This window comes from Varroa destructor, unplaced genomic scaffold, assembly GCF_002443255.2.
Source record: "Varroa destructor unplaced genomic scaffold, Vdes_3.0 BEIS01000003.1, whole genome shotgun sequence".
NCBI lineage: Eukaryota > Metazoa > Arthropoda > Arachnida > Mesostigmata > Varroidae > Varroa > Varroa destructor.
In genome coordinates, this window is record NW_019211456.1 from 37,169,280 (window position 1) to 37,192,061 (window position 22,782).

Below are 22,782 nucleotides of genomic sequence, written 5' to 3' on the forward strand. Positions count from 1 at the left end.
CAGCATATATCGTCGTCTTCACTTGGGCAAGCTTGGCTTAATCAGTTCATATCTTCAAATCTATCTTTTCTAGATTTCTCTTTCTAGATTTTTCTGACCCACTGGTAAATGAACGATACGTTGTTTAACAACTCCCTCCCGAAGATGCTGTGCTTTTCTCGCTAGTGTCTACCTTATCTAGAAATGGGGTCCAGCCAAACAATCATATGACGAATATGTCCTGTATTAGTAGTTAGTATAGTAGTTAATTGTACCGTTTCCCTGCAAGTATTAAAAAAAAACCCTACAGGCGAACCCTTGTGCGTGTTTTATATATTATAGTTAGCTGCAAAGCACCAGCATATTCCTTGTTCCGTTTATAACAATCGGCGTCACTTGCCCTGTGGCAACTCTGAAATATTTTATCATATCTTATCGGTGTATCTTTAGCTACATAAATTCGAAGTTACATATCTCAGGTAATGTAAGTGGACAAAACGCAAATTGACGCGAAAGCAGCTAACGCAATGTATTTGGTGGGGCCGGAAAGGAATCGTACGTTATAGGTTGTTATCGCCTGGGAAGACAAATTATTTAGACCACCGCTAACAACATCACGATAACTTGCCAATGAAAAAAATCGACCGGAAGCGTCGTCTTTTATCTTTAGCCACCTGAAAAGGATTGAAAGGACTTGAATAGGGAAATTTTCAAACCTATCTAAACTATCAAAATCTGTTTCGGCCTCTGCAGCACTCCCTATTAATTTTGTTTATTCAATTTCGATGAAAGGATGAAAAAATCATTTATTACAATTTCTTCATGAAGAAGCAACGCAACTATTACGGAACGGATTATGGGTTGCCAAAACAAATGGTAGAAGATCGTCGCTCATAATGGGGAATATCTAGCTTAGTAAGCTTAATTTTAGATTAAAAAAAAAAAAAAAAACCTTTGCCCCCATCTTGGCTTAAAAACAGTATATACTCTTTCAACGATCCTGTATACAGATATAATGTATCTACTTGTACGGTACTAATTTGTTTTGGCAAGGAACCGTCATTAAGGACGGCAGCTGTACATGGCTTGTAGCCTGGCTCGCCGCTATGCAGATATTCGTCTCGTTCTGAATATTCCTAAATCCGCCGAACAAACAGGCCTGTTGTGGCCTTCTGATGCGTATCCGAGATCGGAATCGAGCGGTGACCTAGCCAGCGTCCAACAAGCCCGTTACCTCGGGCACCCTTTATAACTGCTACATGATTCAAACCTTGAAACCCAGCCTCCTACTAGAAGTATCATAAACGGGTCGACGAGGCACTGGTGACCGTCTACCTATTCTTGCGACGCCATTCGACAGTCATTTACAGCTATCGCTGTTCCCTCCCCAGCAGAGTGTCTCTGTTGTATGATCATCAACATATGATGATCTTATGCTTGTATGCTCTCTAAAGGGATCTCACTCCATTCGCTTTATAACGATCGGTGCGATACTTTTCGGACCATCATTAGCGTCTGTATTGGCTATCATGTATTATTAATAGGTAACCGATCGTACCGAGCAACCAGCTCAGACCTGAGTCACCAGTTTCGGATTGTTGCAGCCTGTGTATGTATATACACGGATGGTCTGCAAAGGTAGGGGTAAAGGAGGGGCATATGATGCGGATGGAGCATGTTGCGATTCACCACATTGCCATACGTTCCTGCATTCGTGAAGGAAAAAAATGTATTTAAAATACATTGTACTCTTCAATTACACATCGAGAGCAATATGCCATGGCACGTGTTTATACATTTGTGTCAGATAGGACGGATGTATGAGTTACCATGGGTAGGCTTCAAGACCACGAGTTAGTCCAGAACGTGTCGAAACAAAGTAGTACGTACGGATTATTGAGGGAGTTCGACAATCAATTTGTTTTTAATCGCACCATAGTAACTTCAGTTCAGTGATATTTAGAATATATAGATGCTAAAGAAAGAAGACTACATATCAGACTGCGACGTACAGAGTTATAACCAAAGTTGAATTGCCGCGGGTCTATTGAGTCGATGAGTAAGCGACGACGCAATAGCGTTATCTTTTCTTGTCTATTCTCTTCGTCGGGCGCCCAGAGCCGTAAAAAAAACCTATAAATTACTATTTTTTTCATTTATCTTTGGTCACTTTCCATAGAGGCTATAGAAGGATTATTTATTTCTTTTGGTCTATCTTCCTCGCACCCTCTCTCTGCTCACGGGTAACATGGGAGAGGCCAGAGGCATACAAAAAATAAAAGAAAAAGCCATTTGTGACCATAGGCTTTTCTGCTCGAACCACACTCAGATCTCGCCATTCGAACAAATAGAACAGTAAGCGAAGCAGGAAACGAAAAAGAATTCAAAAAACATTTGCCACCTCTCTACAGCCCACAATCCGCGTAGAACTCGCTACGGTGGTATCTGTACCTCCTCCCCTCCCCCTCCCCCTGCTGCTAAGCACTCTCGGTATCGTTCGGTGAGACTTTGGGGGGAGGAGATTTGAGGGTTTTGGCTATGAGGAGCGAAGTAGTCTTTGCCACTACCACTACGACTACCTACTCGAAGTAGACGATTGTAGATCTCGTTCATCCTCACTAGCCAGGACTACTCTCGGTGATAGACGGTGTGGTTGGCTCCGCCAGCTACCGCAACAGCTGTTGCCTTCGCTAGCAGGGCTGCGGCACTGGGTTGGCCTGCCCTGGATTGGGCGAAACGCAAGCGGACTTTTTGCCTGGGCGCTAGATGCTTTCCTGAGCCATTCGAAGCGGGCCTAAAAAACCCAGCAGTGCTATAGTACTTTGAAAATGACGCCGATGGCGGTCGCCGGAGATCGCGTTCGACAAATGGGCTAGCAAGTCATAGGTGACTATCGCTCTGACAAATAAACGAGGAAAACCCTCACGCCTGAAAATAATGAGGGAAGAGCCGCTGAGTGTAGAGTGTTCGACGAATTTCAATAGTGGCGTAATCGGCTGTTGAGAAGTCGCTTGGGTGGTTCGGCGGACGGAAAAGTAAATCGACTTGAACACGCCTGAAATGGTTGAACACTTGTGAGCAAACACAAATGTTCAAAATTACATCGGTTTCAAGCGGTCTTAAATGACCGACCGAGAAGGAGATCGTGCGTTGAGCTGAAAACAATACAGAGACATTTTGTAGTCAAGTGCAGGAGCAGGAGTCGTCAACACGGCGGTGTTCGGGTCACTGAGACTGGATTTGAGCTATATCAAGAAATGACGGTGACGACCACCGCATAATTCGATGTTGTTCGGCTAGGCAGTTGAGCACGACAACATTCAAGCCGATTAAGATTCGAAACTGAGACAGATTTTTCGAAATTAATTTACGTACATAGTTTAAATGTATATTCGTAATCGGTGCCCCTTAAGAGATGAAAGTATTAGACTTGTACATGAATTGTACAGGTTTATGCATAGCACTAGCAGTGGCTCAGATGTGCAAACGTTTGGCCGAGAGAGCTAGCGGTCGCTATCTTAATTCCCACCAATAGCACACAGGTGTGATTAAATAAAGGCAACGTACGAGAAGAACGTCTTTCGTTTTCCTGTTGTTTTGACGGAGCGCAAACTACGGCTGAGCGCAAAAGTTCCGCACCTCGTGAAACCGATTGGCCACATTAACCCCCAGGTCACAGTATTGCCAATATAGCCACCTCTCGACATTTGCGCTCGCAACTGTTTCAAGCTGGCTTCTAGCGTTGATTTTGTGGGAAGTCATCAGCTTCAGTGGTACGGTCTGTCACGTCTCTTTATTCTACAGACGATAACTGCAGTCTCGGCGACAGCTCTCCACGCTCTTCTTTGGTCAGCCCGCGTTTACAGATGAGTCAATGCTTCACTGACAATGAACGGATACCTGAATGGCTTACTTTTGTTAGATACTTTGCCTGGCATTGTGCTCACTTCCCTTGTATTTCGTTAGTGTCTACGTGGGAACGTTCTTTCTTCTGTTCCGTCGACTTTGCCGTCCTATTCTTTTTCAGACGTTTTTTCATTTCGCCTTTATTTACAGTCGATCGTATAAGGCCCGTTGAAGTCCTATCGGGCCAAGATAGTGCGTGCCAGCATCTTAAACTATCCGTAGCGCGAAGGAGAAGAAAGCGTTAGTTAGTTGCGGCGGGGGCTCGGTCGCATCCAGTTGCTGCTGGAAAGTCGTTCGCCCTAGGATTTGTCTATGCATTCAACATATGCAATTCTCCCACCTTTATTCAATTTAAACATTTAGCTGTTCTATTAAACAACTTCGCCTCTCGTTTCCTGTCGCTTACGATGTTGTCATGCTTTTTGGTCTAATAGTTCTCTCCAGTGATTCCTATCTCATTACCTTGGAAACCGATACCGGAACGAGATGATCAAGCAGTAGGGAGCAAGGACTTACAAGAAAGGCTATTTTTAAGTAAAATTCTTATGTTATTATGTTAACATTTCTGCTATCAGTCCTAGAACGGCCAAAGGCAGCTTGCTTTTAGAGACACACATAACGGAAATATCGTATTATGAGGTGAATTAAGATAGTCTTTTAGAAGGTACAGCGATAAGACACTTCCATACTTTCGAACAGACGTTCGCCATTTATATATTAGATCAGTCACGAACATTTTCAACACTTCTTCTTAAACTCTGACAAAAGTGCACGGCAATCTTATTCTCAATTATGACTTATAAGCGGCACATCCTCAGTGTTCCATTCAAGACTGATACATCGTATAAAAATGAATTGTCTTTCAATTTACGATGACATGCATATAACGTCAAAAAGACCGAAGCGTTATATATGTTGCTAGACACAGGTTCCGTATTTCGCTTATGTTATCGCGATACGCAGAACTATGGCGTACGTCTATGAAGGTGCCCTACACGTTAGGAGCTTTGCAACGATTAGTGACAGCCGTACAACCGTCATCGACCTATCCAGTTCGCGTTATTCGCTGCTTTTTTACGACTCAGCGCAGCTACAGGTTTGATTTGAGCGAGTTATGTGCATTTGCGCACATGCACTGCATCAAGCTATTGTGGGGGCAGTTCCATTAGTAGGAACTATCAGCACTTTGATCATAATTGTGGTCTTTTCCGCTACCATCATCGTCATCATTGTTATAAATGAAGGGAAGCATCCGTGGGGCGGCACGAGGTGTTTCTGTCGCTGCAAACGTTGTGTTCGTTTTCGATGGCGCCTCGTTCCTTTGGTGAGACGCAAACTCGACAACAAGCGTGCTGGCAGCAAGCAATCCCTTGGAGACCTTTCAACAAAATAGCCCCCTGCGCCAGCATTCGTAGTCCGTTTCGTGCGTCCTCTAGTGTAGGAATCCCACTTTCTTCACAAACGCCTGCCGGCGACGCCGCCGCTCCCCGTTGCAGCAGGAGTGTTGTGGCAGGTCCCGCAAAGCGTACGTGAAGTCCCATTGAGACTGGCTACGGGGCCGTTCCAGCTGCTGGCACCTATGCTCCAACTCCAGTGGCCAGCCGTAAGCCGGCGAGAGTTGAATTCGACGCAAGCAGGAACTTTCACTTTCTTTTCTCATTCTCTTTTTCCTTTCGCTCCTCTCACACTAAGCACGGGTGAGTTCAAATCGAAAAGCATCACTGTTCGTTCTATCAGCCAACTGGACGCTTGTTACCAGGGCTACCGTTTGCTCAAGACGCTTGGCCAGCAGCGCTAACAGACCGCTTCCTTGCAAAAACTCGCTCTTGCTCTCTCTTTTTCTATCCGCGTCCCTCTGCCTCAAAACTCAAGGTAGACCCTGGGGAGTTAAAACTTTGTAAAGAATGAACGACTGAGAAACTAGGCTTGGCGATGGCGGCTTCGTGAAGCGGCGTCCGTGTGGACAGGGGTGCGTAGTGTGGTGCACCCGATGGAGCACGAAGGACCAGTAGCAGCAGTAAGGCGCCAAGGAATCTCATAGCCGGTCTAGAGAAACTATGACTGTGAGAAGAAGGGGGACAGTGTAAAATTTATAGAGTTTGCTCGTCGCACCTCGTCGTTGTTGTTGTTCGTCACGTTCCTTTACCTCCTCGTCTCCACTGGCGACCACGCTGCTTGTGCTTCCTGGTCCTGCCAGTGCAATGTCGACTGTTGGTGAAGAAGCCTGTGAGTGTGAAAGGCATGGATGGCACTTCCCCACTGTGGTAAGTCATGGGCAACAACGAGTGACTCGCGGCAAATAGGAGTGAAGAACAGGCGCTGCCGATGCTGAAGAAGAAGGTTTTTTCGAGATTGAAGGTAGAAGACGATGTACTGCATCGAACAAGGGATAAGCATCACCGGTCAACCATAGACACGATAAGATAAGATCTGCTCTTTCTCCTTCTTACTTCATGTCAACAAATTGGCTGATAATAAAAAAAGAGGACAGCACGCCACGGGCCGAGAATACGAACTCTGCTAGGGGGATGACATTGGGCGTGAGCATTTTGAAAATAGGAGACGGTGTCTACTCGCTGGCGATGATGAGGGAGTACGCTGCTGTGCCCAAATGCACACACGTACACATTCATACATAGATGAACAGAACTCCGGCTTTTTTGGACTGATCCACTTGAGCCACGAAGATCAACCACAGAATGTGAACTAAAGAGTAGTATAACAAAACTAGTCTCGTTTCATCGTGTAAATGTAGGTACGACGTTCTGATAGAGTGAAGCGCCAGGTAATCGGAAGACATCCCTCCTTCAGTCTTCAGACGATATGGGTGGTCCGCGCTGGCATCCACCGCACGATATAGCTCACAAGTACGGATAACAACCAAATGGTCATAAGGATTTCTGTTCTAACCAGATACATCTATGATCTGGTACTGATAAGGGTACAAGGAATCGACTTGTTCAATGATGATAGTTCTGTCACCTGGTTACGTCCGAGATAGAGAGACTTAATAGAAGTTGGCTTATTGAATGAAAATTCAGGTTGATTTAGAACGAAGTATAAGATAATGATTGAGATTAGCAGATAGTGCCCTCGGTGGGTGCAAGCTACCGATCGTCGAGGGCGAACCCTCGCACATCGGCCTTCAAGAAGCAAGTTTACTGTGGTAGGGTCTGACTACTATTCAAACGTGTAAACTCTTAATTTAAAAAAAATTAGATCTTAGCCTACTATGATTATGGAATTGGGACATATGAGTGTTTGGGGATTCCTTTTTACCTATTTTATGCGCTATTGATTTTAGGAAATATCTAAGCATTTTACTAAAGGTAATCTCCTTGGCTCTCAAATGACTCTTTCCACAATCCATGGATACGATCAATTCACAGGCCATTTTCAAACCTCGGCCTGGAGTTGCCTACCCTTTAGATCCCCTAAATTGTTCTGAGAAAACGTTAAAGTCGGGACGTTAAAGTGAAATACAGTAGAGCCTGATCATTGGCGGTTTTTCAATGTCCGATTTAATCGTAACGAAACCAGCAATAGAAAAACGTTGCGTTGAAAAGTGAACAAAATCGCGGCAGTGCAATAATCGGGGGGACAGAACGCTCCGAATGTGACAAAAAAAAAAACATCAATCCTATTTAAAAACTACACAACGTACCCCTTAGCATATCTAATAGTGTTAAATTTTGTAAATCGATTTTTAAACGCTTAAAAGCTACGCAAAGATACATTAACGCAGGGAAGTAAGTAGTTACCAAAAATAACTTTTTCTGCAAACTAATGCTTGATAAAATCGAGCTTATTCAAGTAGCACTGAAGATTTATATATAACGGCTTGACAAATGTAACATAACTTAGGAGTTACTCTAATGTTATAAGAACAATGATAAAAACGGCAATAGAGGCTGAATGTTACTTGAGATAAAGGCCAGTTTAAAGGGTCAATTATACGCTTGAAATACGTTTTGATATGAGCAGACATGAACATTTTGTCCACTACTCTATTTCTTATAACAGACCTAAGCAAACATAAAGGGACCTAGCTCGCATTGGTTGCTACATGTTGGGAATAAAATTGATCACTTAACAAAGCCTTGAGCGAATCTCCTGCAAGTGGACGTTTGGCTGTCTAGTCCAAGCTATGGGTTGTTTCGGATGGATACCGTTGCGCTGCTACCTCGTGTTGGGTGACAAGCCCTGGTTGGTTTTGATATTAAAAGGATTTAAAGTTGATGTGATCCTGGGTTATGAGCCCGAGATGTGGGCGTTGCCTGTGCATATGGCTAAGGTTGTAAAATCCATGAGATCTGCCCGTGAGCCCCGTAGCAGTAACGTGGTTCAGGCGAGACACGCAGGGTGGTTCAAGGTTTTCTTAAAACCTTGTCGCGCAAACACAAGCTCTACAGAGAAACTTCGCACAGCATCAAACTACGCATAGTCGTGCTCTCAGCAGATTTTCAGTAAATAGACAGCGAACTTTTGGGCTATACAAGCCCAGACCAGGAGCCTAATAATAGCCGCCTGAAATTGAAGCGTGAATCGTGGCAAGTTTACCACATATGCGTGTATTGACTGTGCACTATTGGTCTAAAAGGAAAGCTTCCTTACTTCTATTCAACTTCTTTACTTGAAATTATTACTTCGGAACTTCTTTGCTCGTATTCAGTCATGAAAACAAAACCGTTTAACTTGTTCCGAAACGGGACGAAATAGCGCACGACCCACAACTAAGACCTGGATCACTGTAGCAGACCGTATTTAACAGACGAATTTTAAGTTAGCGCTTAAGTTGTTGTAATTTTGTCAAACGTTTGCAATGGCCTAGGTGAATATTTTGTCACAGAGAGAATCAAGTACTTTACAGATGTAGCGGGAAGTAATTTTTGAGTTTCCTACCGATACACAACATCGTTAATTGTAGAAGATCAGCAAATGAAATTTACTTTTCGAATAGTCCGCGCGGTATTATCCTTAGTTTATTCTATGCGTCTACGAACGTTTTTTCTTTATTTACATTTTCGACTTGCGGCTGGTTTTTAGCCTTTGCTCGTTTGTTACCGAATCAGTTCGGATCTAAGCCGTTAAGTGTTACTACAAGAGTCATCCAGGTAAAAGCCTACTGCCTAAGTGGGCTTACTTCAGTCCCCCAGTAAAATCCGCGAAGGCCACGCTTACATTCCGGAGTATCAGCTCCGACGTGAAATACCATTAGCCATATTTTTTTTTTAATCGACTGTTGGTTATTTGACCTATGAATCTTGCTGGACTTATCCTGTTTTTTTTTTCTACAGACCAGCATGGTCACACGATGTCCTGACAACCATTCACAAATTTTGAACCAGCCGCATACGGATACTGGGATTAACAAGTCCAGATAAATTTCTTTGCTCTTAGTTAGCTACTGGTGATGGAATACATCTTTTGAGAATTGCTATATTCAAAATGCATGTGAAATGTTTATTTGCAGAACCCGATCTTGCGTTATTAAGTGTTGTGGCAACGACATATTTTGTTTATTCTTTCGGGGTTTGCCCTACTTGTAATACCGGAAGTGCAGTACTCTAGAGTTACCTTTAAGCTTGAATCTAACTAACCAACATATTTATTACACAGCGCTCAGGTCCTTCGGTGATCAGTTCGATAGCGATATAGCACGGCCGAGCCAATCGCATTCTATTAGAAGAAGGTGGAAGTCGTAATCGATGTGAGCGGTTCGGAAATCGAGAGGGCATATCTTAATGGGATCCACGTGATGCCATTTAGCCATTGTTGCCCGTTCAGCCGCCCACATCTCGCAGCATCGAACGAAAGACCAAAGCTAAGTGTCGCAGTGGTCATTCCCGGTAACACGCGCCACAAGGCACCATCCATGTGTGACTCCTCTATAGCAGTAGCTGCACCAGCAGCAAGTACCCTGTGCCAATGTGCAATCCATCTTTCCACCTTATCGACTAGAGACCAGGAACTGGGCAGAAATGATGGTCAGCTTGGGATTTACCATGCCACGATCTCCTGACCATAAGGACCCGACAACAGGCCTATTTGGGAGCATAGCGCCAATATAGCAGCCGAAACGCAAAGTGTACGTGCTCCGTCCATCGCTTCGTAGCAGCTGGCAACGGTCCATCCAGCCTGTGTGGTAATTATATCGAACGAATCGTGATTAAAATGCCAATTATTATATATTAGTGGTGAACGTCCAACGCTCGTTCAACAACAAAACAGGTCTGGATGACTCTGACCTTGCTGTTACTGGCAATGACACTTTTCGTTTACGGTTAATTCTTCTCTTTTTGCAAACATTTTACACTTCGTAGATGACAAAAAGTAGCAGGCATCGATTTCTAGTCTGAATAGTGGATTGCCATGATCCTATTGTTGCTCAGATCTCCAACGAATATTTACGTCAATTTTGCAGCTACAGAGTTCTCCAACGAATCTCCAAAGGTCAGGAATAGAACCAGTGCAGATAAGTTCCCCCAATGACGGATTTTCATGACTTTTTTTTAAACCCCACTTGCTCGTTTCGTTAACCCCTCTTGTCTCTTTGGTAGCCTCCTGTGGCGCACTCTACTCCTGGTGCTGCTACAAAGGCCACTAGCCGCTGACGAGCCGTCATCGCATGTTCGTCCAATCGAGCGACCGTTTAGCCGCCAAACGAACGAAGCAAAGAACTAACCAGCATCGTTGCACGACGCTTCTCCATGCTGCTTTTTTCCTGGCGGCGTGTGGCGGCCGCGTAGCAATGGCCGTGGTTTCTCCGGGAGCGCACGCGCTCCGCTGCTATCTTGTAGTAGGCACTCCATCACGCCATCAAACAGCGGCCATTTCCATCTTCCACAGAGCCCCGACATGTTCGGCTTAGTTTTCTGTCGTCTTCTGTCTTCTGATCACTCGACGTCTCTTATAGCCCTGCCTTAATGGCAGTGAGCCTTCATCCATCGAGACCGCCTAGCTTAAGAAGATGGGAGGCCTGCTAACTTCGTCGTTGTTCATTCGTGTCTTCGTCCGGTAACCGGTTCGGAGGCCACCACCGTTCAGCCGCCAAAGAGGAGGCGACGGCAGCAGCAGCGGAGACGACTGGGTCATTGCCGCATCGGTTTCTTACCGTCTAAAACTTTTCTGTTGACGAAGGCGGCTTTGCCGTCACACGCGCGTCAGCTGACGTCAGGCGTTGATGCTGATGCAAGTGCCATTGCCTCGTCTAGTGACGCATTGCCACGCACGCAACCTACCAGCCAGTAAATGGGGCCTGTCTGAAAGCAATTGGAAAAACGGCAGCAATAGTGACAGGGGACGACGAGACAGGAACAACGAAACGATAGTGTGGGGATAGCGATTGATCGGAGTGGCAGAAGCTCCTGTTTGATACTAGTTCGTCGACGCTGCCATCCGATTCGGAGGCCCGGCTTGCTGCCACTATCGTCGTGGCCATCGCCGTTCTTGCATCGTTCGTGGGTCGGTCGTTCGACTGATGGGTCCGTCCATCCTACATTAACTGCTTTTTCCTATGCCGCTTCTTCCGCCTGTCCGTCTTTTTGGTCCGCTATTATCCCTCTGTTTCTCTGGTCGAACAGGAGTCTGCCGGCGTCGAAACGAAGACAACGACGAGGCGGCGACAACTAAGTCTTTCCCTGCTCAACAACGACGACTGTACCGGTTCCGTCCGGTTCCACTAAACTCCACTTGGTAAACGTTACGAGTCCTGATGCTTCAGCAACTGCTGCAGCTGCTGTAGTTCTGTCTATGGATGGTACGGGCCGCGTCACGGTGTGTTTGCTGGTTCTTTTGCTTCCAGTGCACTAGCTGTCTCTGCCGATCTGTCGTGGCTGTTTGACCAGTTAGTTGGTCTGCCTTAGAGCCTGAACCGGCTATGCCCGGTAGTATTGCCCCGCTGTCTACTGAGTGAACAGTCAAAAGCGAAACACAGCGACAAACGACAGGGACTCGAAGTTCGCCGGCAGCCGCCGGTCACTGCGGCTACTCTAATGCTGCTGTCGTTGTCCGCTCTGTCCACTACCATCGCCGCTGCCAAGACTTCCATTACCGTTAGCGCGGCGTGCCAGCCTGCTTCCCCTCAATTCCCCTACGCACATAGACACAGACACACACGCACGCACCTACTTCGGAAAATATCTCAGGGAGTTTGCGCTCACAGAGCCAGGAACGAGAAAAAGCACCGCAAGAGAAAGGGAGGGCGCCCCCTGGTGGATCTAACATACTGTTCGTTGGTGCACAGGAAGCTTTGGTGGCACTAGCTATACAGGCCCATCATTTTTCAAACTTGCCCCTACATTACATTATGCATTCGGGCTCCCCTTGCTCGTGTCTCCCCAGAAGAAAGGGGCAGGATAGTCGCGACAATTTATTCGACACTGTGTCGTCACTGGACTAGCGTTTTCCATGTATATCAGAGTGTGCACGGTCTTAAACATAAGCCATTTTGCACATGCCAACACTACTGATGTACAGGAAAAACATGTTCCTGACTAATCGTGCTTGTCTTTATATATACGTGTGTGCATGTATTTCTGCGCGAATATATGCAGAATTTGATAATGTTTGCTTTGTTGGAATCTGTTATTAAAAGTTGGCCTCCGGTGTCGTTTGGTAGAAAATTACGCCAAATAATTTTAGCACCTAGACAACCGTAGTCTGGACGTTATCCCGTGCAGTATAAAATCTGAATTCTACGAGGCTGTCGTAACTAGTTGTTCCGCGCGGGCCCTTGCAAGTTTGGGATCAGGAGCATCCATCAGATCAATCGGAGTAGTGTTTGCAGCAAGGCAAGAGAAAACTCGCATTATAAGGGACAGCCCTCGCTCAAGCAGCGAGCATTTCGCTGTTTCCTCTGCCAGCCTGCTTGCCCCGTCATTGGCCTGTCTGGTTCACCACCGCCACAACCACGACCAACAGCATGGACGGCACCAACACCGCAATAGCAGCGGCAGGCGTAAGAATCACTACACGGCCCTACACACTCTTCCTACAAACACTACTAAACCGTCCTGTTCCTGCTTAGGCTCGGCTTGGGGCGGTCAGTTAGTGGAAGGCCGCGCCTTTCCGCAAAAGCGACCCTGCCATCTCCGGTGTCCTACCATCTCTCGTTGGTTTTCCATTGCAGGTTTTCCGCTTTCCCATCTATAGGAATGGTTGGACGGACCGGCCAACCGCCTCTGATTCGTTGCCCAGTTGCTTTGCTGTCCGCATGAGCCGTCTAGGCCTGTGTATCCTGATTCACTGGTGCTACATTTACCGATGTTACCTCCCACGCCATCTAAGATTTCCTGCCTCTATGTGATCGTAAGTAGAACGGAGCGACGGTACAGGCCGGCAGGCGATCAGATCAGTTGCCCCTAACTGCATAATTGGCCGATACATCCATGTCCACCCCTCACCTGGTCCCTGTTAGGCTTATGACCCTTACTTGACTTGCGAACGACCCTTCTTTACAGAAAAGATCTGCGTGGTGCTAACTCTTGAGTCCAACTTGACGATTCTGATTCGCGCCTGATCCTGAGCACACAGGAGTTTATATATTTTTACCTAGTTCTCAATATACCAAATAAACTTAGAAAAACGGGGTAGAGTATCGAGTGATTTTGGCAGTACACTCTCGCTAGTTCCCTTCAAACAATTTACCTTAGTTGTATTTTTGATATTTGAGCCTACCAATGAGATCAACCAGGCATTCAGGTTATACATGTTCTAGGAAAGCCGAGCATAAAGCGAAATATTAAAAAATAACAACCCTTAAATTAAAGAAAAAAATACGTTGGGTCTCATGCCATTAGAGTCATCGTTACTATTACCGGTCCAAAAAATATATGCGGGTATATTTTGATATATATCAAAAGTCAATATAAGGTGACATACTCCTTGACGAATAAAAGGTTTATATGGGAGGGTTCGACCTCGAAGCCAGTTTGGTAGAAGGACCTTTCTTGCGATTTTGTCACTTACGTTCTCTCTTTTGCAGAAATGCAATCCAAGACTAAGTGGCAAAGATCGATCAAAACTTGAACATCTTGATGCAGAGTCCATTAGTTGGCACAAAAAGGATAACAGCGGCAGCCCGATGGCAGACAGACGATAACCATCGTCCATTTGAATTGAAGGTAGCGTCGTGTTCACAGTCGGTGCCCGAACAGAAGGGGCGAGAAGATCTGAAGACATTTTACCCTAAAAAGAGATGTGACTATCTTACGGGAGACAGAGGGAGAAGGAGAGAGAGGCAGAGAAACAGGAGCAAGCAGGTAGGATAGGCGAGGCAAAGAAGCCAAGCAAGTGAGGGCCCTAGGGCCTTGAAAGACCCCTGTGTCCGGATTTCAGGTCAAACTCACCGAAAAGCGGGAAAAAAGGCAACTGACTTCAAAAGGAATATTGCACTCAGACTGCCGAAGCTGCTGCCGCTGCATCTATCTTCTGCGCCTTGTATCATCTCTAGCTATCCCTCCGTCTGTTTTCTTCTTTCAACTTACAAAGTCCAACCTTCGACCAGCTCCGGGCGATAACGGTGACATGGAGCCATTTCGTCGTAGAGATCTGCGCAGTCATGGCCGTAGCCAGCAGGGGGCCGTTGAAGAGTGTAACGCAGGCGGAACAGGCCGCTACTCGCCAGGGCTGCGCCCTGTCTCCCCACTCGTTATGGCTGAAACAAGTCTAAGTGAGTCGGCTGCTGCTGTCGTGAAAACAGTCCCTTTTCGGTGGCAGTTCGTGCCCCCGCACTTCCTTTCTCGAGGACGAAAAAGAATAAGAAGAGAAGGACGGCGAGGACGCTTCTAGTGCACAAGCAAAATCGGACCTCCCGAAGGCCGGCGGCGGGAGGATGAGCTCCCCTAGCGACGAGTCATAGTGACGGCAGTTGCTGCGCCGCTTAGTGGCAGCAGCAGTGTTGTTGTCGTATTCGAATATTTTATGGAAATCATCTTCTTGCTCCTTCGAGACAGACAGCTCCTTCAGATCAGTTCAGTCAGCCAACCCTGCTGGCAGCACCCGCGATCCACTCCGCTTTGCTCTATCTCGGCCGCTGCCGTCGAGCTTCTGCAGACAACCAAGAACTCTCTACATTTCGATTCGGTGCCCTATCAGTAGCGCCACAACTCCTGCTGGCAGTAGGACTCGCCATGCCAAGAAATAGCCAAAGGAGGAAGCAGCAGCAGCAATGGCTATAGTAGCCGAAGATCAGAGGCCACGCGAGAGCCTTCCAAGATATCATGAACTGTAGGGTCGTAAGAAAAGGACTACATTGCCATCCCACCGGCAGAAAGTTGCAGACGAAAGAACACAAAGATAAAGCGAGACGAGAGCGACGACAATGAGGTTTTTTTTTCTAGCTTCAGTAGAAGTATGGGGAAGACACTGAGAGTTTTCCTTTTTCTATGGGAAGGTTCTGGTTAGGGGTCGTGTGTAGAGACGAGAAACTAAGAGGTGAGGCTTCCTTTTGAAAAGCTGTGTAACGTCTCAAAGCGTCCAATTCAGGACCTGTCTCGTTGCTATTCCCGATGTAATATGTTAGAGAACGACCTTAAGTGGCTCCGGAGACGTACAATCCATTAATATAGACAACAGCTGTGTACGCAGTTCCGGGAATTGAGGTACGGATCGATGGACTAAATGAAATGTAGACAATCGCGCTAATCTAAGGAAAACAAACGGTGATCGAGGAATCCTAATATTTATTTCTGTTACTAAAGCATTCCCGTGATTTCCCTCACAAACCAGGATGTCTGCACGGGTATTTTGTTGACACTTATAATAAAATGGGTGTTATCTTAAAAGCAATGATTGAGCCGCAATGTATAACAGCAATGGTAAAAATTTCACTCTCAGAACTCGAATCGCGAGGGCATGCCTATGGTTCGCTAAGGAAATAATTGGAATCGCCATATTTGGAGCCTTGTATGGAGATGCTTTTTACCAAGCTTTTTGAAAGGAATGCTATGTAAAAAATAAATAAGCAAATCCTAAAGGTGGCCTGCTATTGAAGTTCCACTAGAAGATTGGCTATGCCTTTATAGAAATTAGCTAAAATATTTTCCCACCTGTGTCTAGTATGTAATTTCCAAAGAAGTATAATCAGTTTTATTTTAAAACTTTATCACCTATCAGTGAAAAGGAAAATAAATAAATGCTCGAAAACTGTTGTGAATAAGGGATCACATACAACTATGGCTAGCGCCTTCTCCCATCTAAAGGTAAAGATATATGCATATATGTGTGTATACACATATATGTATATATACACAAACTTAATAAAACGTATTTTCAGGCGGTTTTAACTAATCAGTATACCTCTAGCCTTAAAGGTATCTCTGATTGCCAGGGTTTTGTTACCCGTGTTGTATCAATGCGCGTTTATTTATTTCTCCATGTCATGGTGTGTCACTTTATGTGTATGTTTGCATGTATGTTTATGAGCGAATGTGTTTCTGCACGAGTCAGTTGCATGTAAATGCCTCTAGGGACGGCAGGGGGATGTTGGGCGCGACGTGATACTATCTCAAACGCAAATAGCTATAGTATCGTTAGTGGCGTATCCGTCGTTCCTGTTGTAGTTTATCGTTACCGTTCACTCTCGTCGCTACCGCCGCCGTCGCCGTCGCCGTCGTCGTCATCTCCCTCTTCGCCGTTATTCGTATTATGTTTTCGTAGTAGTTATTGTAGAACTACCGATAGTAGCGAGTTCGCAGACGGTCGTTCTTGGATTCGTTCATCGTTCCACGTAGATCTGTGACATACTGCGCCAGCGAATTGGCCATTGTTTGACGCGTTTAGAGCGTTCTGTAATCGCCTACGTAATGACGCATTCGTTTCAAATAAATTCAAACAGAGCGCGCCAAGTCTCGTTTTTCGTGAGAGTTGTCAACGCACCAATCCCGATCCTGCCGTGCGAGATCGTCGCCTTCTATAACCGTCTCACCGGCGGCGACGGTTCGACGCCTGCCGCTTGCCTGCGTCGTTCATGTACCACAGCGGACTACAACAGGAAGAAAAGCAATCATCAATCGAAAAGTGAACGAATAACAGCGAAGAGGGAGATGACGACGACGACGGCGGCGGCGGCGGCGGTGGTGGCGGCGACGAGACTGAACAGTAACGATAAACTACGACAGGAACGACAGATACGCCACTAACGAAAAGTGAACGAAGTTGCGTCGGTAGGGACGGTGAGTGCGAGCAGATTAGCTACAGGGAGCGATCGGAACCAACAAAGAACCAGCCCCTTCTATTACAACATTCTTCTTATGCTAAAGCTTCTATATCGGTAGTAACTCTGAGTGCCTATGTGTGTACAGATCTGACTATGGTGGATTCGATCGTAACCGTGGTGTCGCGAGTAGATGTCACGGACTCGATAAGCCATAGATAGGCTAAGCCCAGTAGGACAATAACTCGGGGACTGACTGCTTAACCTGAGGTAGGTAAAACCATCGCAGTGTAGTTGCGCTAAGAGCGGCGTTAGATAATTATGTTTGTGTCTCGAGCTAAAGGTATTTTACTGTGTAGAGTATACAGGCTGAGTCTTATTTCTATTCGGTTAAATGTAGCCTAACACGGAGATTAATTCAGTAAAGAATATGAGTAGGACGACCAGGTTTAAAGAGGAGTTAACCGTTTCCTGATAGAGAAATATGCAACACTGTGTATTATTGCCCATAGAGTGTGAAGCCAACTTAATGACGTTTCAACGCAATGCGTCTGCCACGTATACTCTAGATAGCCAAGAACGTTGTATGCGGCGGTATAGGGCAGAAGTGAGGAGCGCTTGATCTAGGCGCAAAGGTACGTTCCAATCTGAATGAAACACCGCAAACCTTTTGCGTGTCGATAGCAAAGCTTGTTTTAAGGTAGGGCCACGAGCCCCTTTACTCTGAAGCATGAATTATACCTCAGCTTTCCTGCCAATCATTTCGACTGTAGAATGAATTTCCTATTACGTATAAGCGGCTACTTAATTCCCCCTAACCAATCTTAATATGCTCCCGATATGTAATACGCTAGTTTGCCATAGGCATTGTTTGGTTAGTACAAGCACCACCGGTGAAGACATTGATGAAACAGCCGCTCGTTTTACTGCAGTGGTAAGGTCATGTCGCTTGCGTCTTTCTCTCTTTCTGTATCATTAGCTCGCTCGCATCATTAACGATTTCTCTTCTGTCGCAAGCTATCATTGCAGACAATGTTGAACATTAACACCGAGTTACGCATGGCCAGCGCAGCCAGTTGCTTCTTTGTTGACGGTCAGTCACTCATCCTTCGGAACCTGATACCTGATGGCACACGAGAGCGATATGGATGGATATTTCTTGACACGCACGAAGACGCAGCTCACCACGAGCGAATCACGGAACAACTTTCCATCGTTGAGGAGATTACCATCCATAATAACGACGGTCGTGTCGATACTGCTATCGCTGTCGCACCCTCTGCTTAGCGCTTGTTACTGGCGGCCGAACGCATTGAAGGACTTCATGTGAAGTAAACACGAAAACAAAAGAAGAATCCAGCAGTGATTGCCTACCGTATTAATGCGTGTTTTTCGTCCTTTAGCTAAGACCCACAAAGGGTCTTGACCACAAACAGCATCACCGCCATGTGCGGCGACCATCAACGGCGATGATATGATATGATAGCATAATGTCGAGCAGTGGTAGCCTTCATGTGGAGGCTGCGGGTGCTTCGACGAACGGGTACTTTGATACGAGTCAACGCGAAGTGCCAGGCACTGCAGCGAGCGACAATAGTTCATACAAGATACCGTTCAGTCTCCGCAAGCTGTGTGGTTTTAAGGGAGACTGGCCTCATTCATCGATCAATGATGAGAATCAAGTCTCATACACTAGTCCATTCATCATTGCGGTAGCAGCGCCAAAGGGCCAACGGCAACGGTTGGTAGAAAGGACGCCCTCGTGCTACTTAGTCCATCAGATGGCAAACAGGAAAGAAGAACGGACGATCGATGTTAACGGACAGCTTGACTGCTTCCCTGGCTACCGGCGACAATGAAGATAGCTAGATGATGCTTAGCAAGTATCAATAATACGGGCGAGACGGGGAAATGCTACTAGAAACTGTAAGCATAATATTTACATTGAGGAAGAATGGCTCTAAAAGGCTCAAGATAGAAGGGGACACTTACGGGATAGGGCTGGTTTGTGTCGACTAAATGAGATAGTAGGAAAAGGTGGCTGTCGGGAGAGAAAATCTAAGGAAGAATACATAGTTAAACTATGAGTACGGGCGCGCAGATCGTTCATAATCTGACTTAGGTACATAGTAGATGGGGGGGAAAAATGGCAGCGGTAAATAGTAACAGTAATATCGACGCCAATATGGACCGTGGTTGACGTCATGTAATCACCTGCGGGGTGTTCAATGCTGAAAACGAGCGTAGTGGAAATAATATTGAAGGGGTAACTAGTTATGTCGTACAAGCGAGGTTCATTAATATGATCGAGCGATTCGTTAACTTGTAAATAAACGTGTTATTATTTTTGCACGAATACATATTATTGAATATACACTCATCATTAGCCTTACCCCAGCGACAGTCCGAGCGCGTAAATAACTCAAGCAATAATCAAAGATATTCAGCTCGAACGGCTCTTACCTAGTGCGCATCACACTTGAATAAAAATAATTTAGCTTAAAGTTAAGTGTAGTTCAGTGTTGCCCTAAGACGCAACTGTTCTCAGAAGATGTTAAAGAGTATTTTCTGTTGTCTAACACAGAACGCGCTTTCAACACGGACGCAAGCTAGATACTACAAACCTGTCAGCTTACTGCAAATGTATATAAATGCGCCTAAATGAAAATGCTTGATGAAAATAACTTTGCTTGCCATTACCCGACTGCCGAGTCGCTCTGCAGAAACAACGTACTCATCAGCTGCGTGTATGATATATTTTGGTGGTCGAAGGCTGATCTTAGCTATCGCCTGTCGAACCAATGGGTCCCTAGAACAGTAGGTGATGCCGAGCGCTTGACGAGATTTAGCCGAGTAGCGGCTCTTCGAGCGCGGTGAGGCTACCGGCAAGTGAGTTGAAGTGCAAATATTTGCGCATATCGCTCAGTATAGCACCATATGCAACTTGCTGCCTCGAGTCGGGACGGGACATTGTTGCCACCGTCTCCGATGGTACAGGCAAAAAATCTAGACGTTAAGGATGTTGGGTAGTCGACCCAATGTGCTATCGAAACAGCGCGACCCAGAGGCCGATGGGTCTAACTTGCATTATCTTTTCTGAAATCCGAGCCAATGGCATGCTTTGTTGGTTAACTTCGTCTGAAGCAGTAAGCTTCGACCACCAGGCTGGATTGAGCTAACAATAATTGAGCGCCACTAATATTACTATTCACATTGGTCTTCTTCGATATAGCGGTGTTCAACTTATTTGCCAATCATGTCACAACTATTCAATCACGACAAATATATAAATCAATTTAAAAAAGCAAATATTCTGGAAATGATATGGCCCGGCGATAATCCGACGTCAGATCTACTTGACTTCGCGAGAATCGCATCCGGTACTTCGACTCTGAAAACTTGTAAAAGTAGTTCAGCCCTAGTGAATAGTTAGCGGTATTGGAATTGCCATTATTTGTTTGTTTATTTATTTAACCGCACTTACAAGTTTCAAGTTGCAGTTATAGGTAAGCCGTAAATATAGATGATAAACAATCATCTCAGCTGTCTACAGCTGTGGTCTTTGATTGGACAAATATAGAAGAATAGTCATTGAGCGTTTATTACTGATCACCACGACTGATTTACGCAAAACGGGGCATTCTAAATCGAAGAACTCTATGCTTGCTTGGAAAACAAACAGCGTATTTCAACATATAGAGCTTCCAAGAGAACTCGTGTAGTGTTTGATAAGTGTCAGATGGTTACACTTTTTACCGTTTACGTGTTATTATCAGTAAATGCATGATTTAGCGACCTGTGTCTATGTGTGTGTATTCGACACTGACTTGAGCCCGATTTGGCGCTAAGAAATGTATTGTATAACAAAAAATATAGACGAAGTGCTCCTTATTAAAAAAAAAAAAACAATACCGTACCTTTTTTTTAATCTCTATATTCAGGACACGACGAGTACAGAGCGGTCAGAAGACGTTGGACTTGTAGTATCTTGAGCATGGTGAGTGCTACATGTTGTAACACACTTTTATACATAAAGATAATAGTCATATTTAACAAGTTCGTTTCTTATTTATGTATCCAAGTTAGGTAGATAAGTGCTTTGTTCCAAGCCGCCAATCTACTCCTGCGCCATGGTGCGTTAAAAAGGTTCTTGGAAATTTTGTGCGCAATTACCTAGAAAGATGCCTGGTATGCATTGGAATACATTACTACTTGAGTAACAATAAAAATGTACATGTATCTGATACATTAAAATATTAAAGGACAATTTGCTGGACAAGATCTTAGATATCACAACTGAATGTTTCATTTTTCAAAAAAAAACAATACTGACAAGCAGCACATATTGGAACAGGTACCTGCCAAGTTTTAAATCCTATCAAATCCTTGAGCGCCGGCAGCCGATTCCTCCCTTTGTAATGCCAGCGTAAATATCATTATATAACAATAAAATGCAAACCACAACGTTAAAGTGGACAGATATCAAACTCAGTACATTTTTTTTTATTTATGTACATAGGCAGCATGAAACAATAATATAACTTACGTTTAATGTGTACGTTAGTAAATTTAATCAGAGAATACCACTCTGGCTAATCGTTCCGTATATTTTAATGGATATCTAACGGAAAAATCGCAGTGCAACTTTTTTTTCATCTAAAAAAGTCAACAGGTGAGTTGAATGAAGCTGTGTACAGCCCGATGTCCCACCCGAATTTTTTTTTGCCCCCTACCTAGCCCACCCGCCTCTACGCCTAAGATATTTACTTGATTGGCGTAGATGTCAGCCTAGCCCAGTGAGACTGGATCACGGCAGCGCAACGCCGTCATTGTTTGCCCTCGTAAGGGCCTTGCATCAAGCATGTATTGTATACTGTCGCAAACGCATTCTGTGCACATGGTGGGAATACGTGTCTCAGCAGTGAGAGTCCTCTTCCCTCCTCAGAGTGTCCCTGAGGCTCGCACGAAAGCTTAGCTCTATCCGAGCACGAGGTTCACTCTCCCGCGATATTGTCTTTCGCGTGCCTTGAAGAACAGACACCTTTCTCGCTTGACCCACCACCTCGTGCAACTTCGCTGACCCAAGGAAAGCAGAAGGTACTTTGCACGCTTGGCCAAGGTTCTATTTGTGTTTCGGATCAGCTGACCTCTGACGAAGTCCAAAGAGTGCGCACCGCCAATCAACACAGTAGGTTCCCCTCCGGAGCGTATAACAGCAGAGCCGCTTCCAGCCGAAGCTTATATCTTCGCGCCTCCTAGACGAAAGTACACATAGCTCCCTCGCCAACATACTTCGGTGCCAGCAACCGTTATCATCGCTATTTAGCCATAGCTTTTCTGTATGTTAGTGCACGTTAAAAAAGAACCGTTCGTTGATTAGCTAATTCTTCGGCGACATTTCAGTGCATAGTAAAGCAGCTGGTTTCGAATAGTTAGCTCGTTTTGCCTGTTTTATCATTGTATCTGTCTTGGAAACAATGAGACAGAGATCACAAAGACTGTAATCACGTATCAAGATCGTATAAAGAGCTTTATATAGGACCTCGAAAGTTCCAACACAACATTAAAAAAGCTATATTTTTACGAGAAAAAAAAACAACTCCACATTCAGACGGCCTTCAGTACTCGCATCTTTGCTGGCTAACTGCGCGGTGATACGGTCGATTCGAGCAAGTTTCCACTGTGATATATTAGTTCGGTCTGACCCGGTAGATTTTTTGAAAGTAGTATCATTTAGCTTC

The 22,782-nt window shown here is 45.3% G+C and overlaps 1 long non-coding RNA gene across 1 annotated transcript; it reads left to right on the plus strand.

Annotated features, from left to right (window-relative positions):
- The first annotated feature begins 11,040 nt into the window (after positions 1-11,040).
- LOC147756902 (uncharacterized) lies at positions 11,041-21,477 on the plus strand. Its single transcript, XR_015324083.1, has 3 exons — positions 11,041-17,311; positions 17,554-18,967; positions 20,983-21,477. It is a non-coding gene; the product is annotated as an uncharacterized LOC147756902 (long non-coding RNA).
- The last annotated feature ends 1,305 nt before the right edge of the window (positions 21,478-22,782 follow it).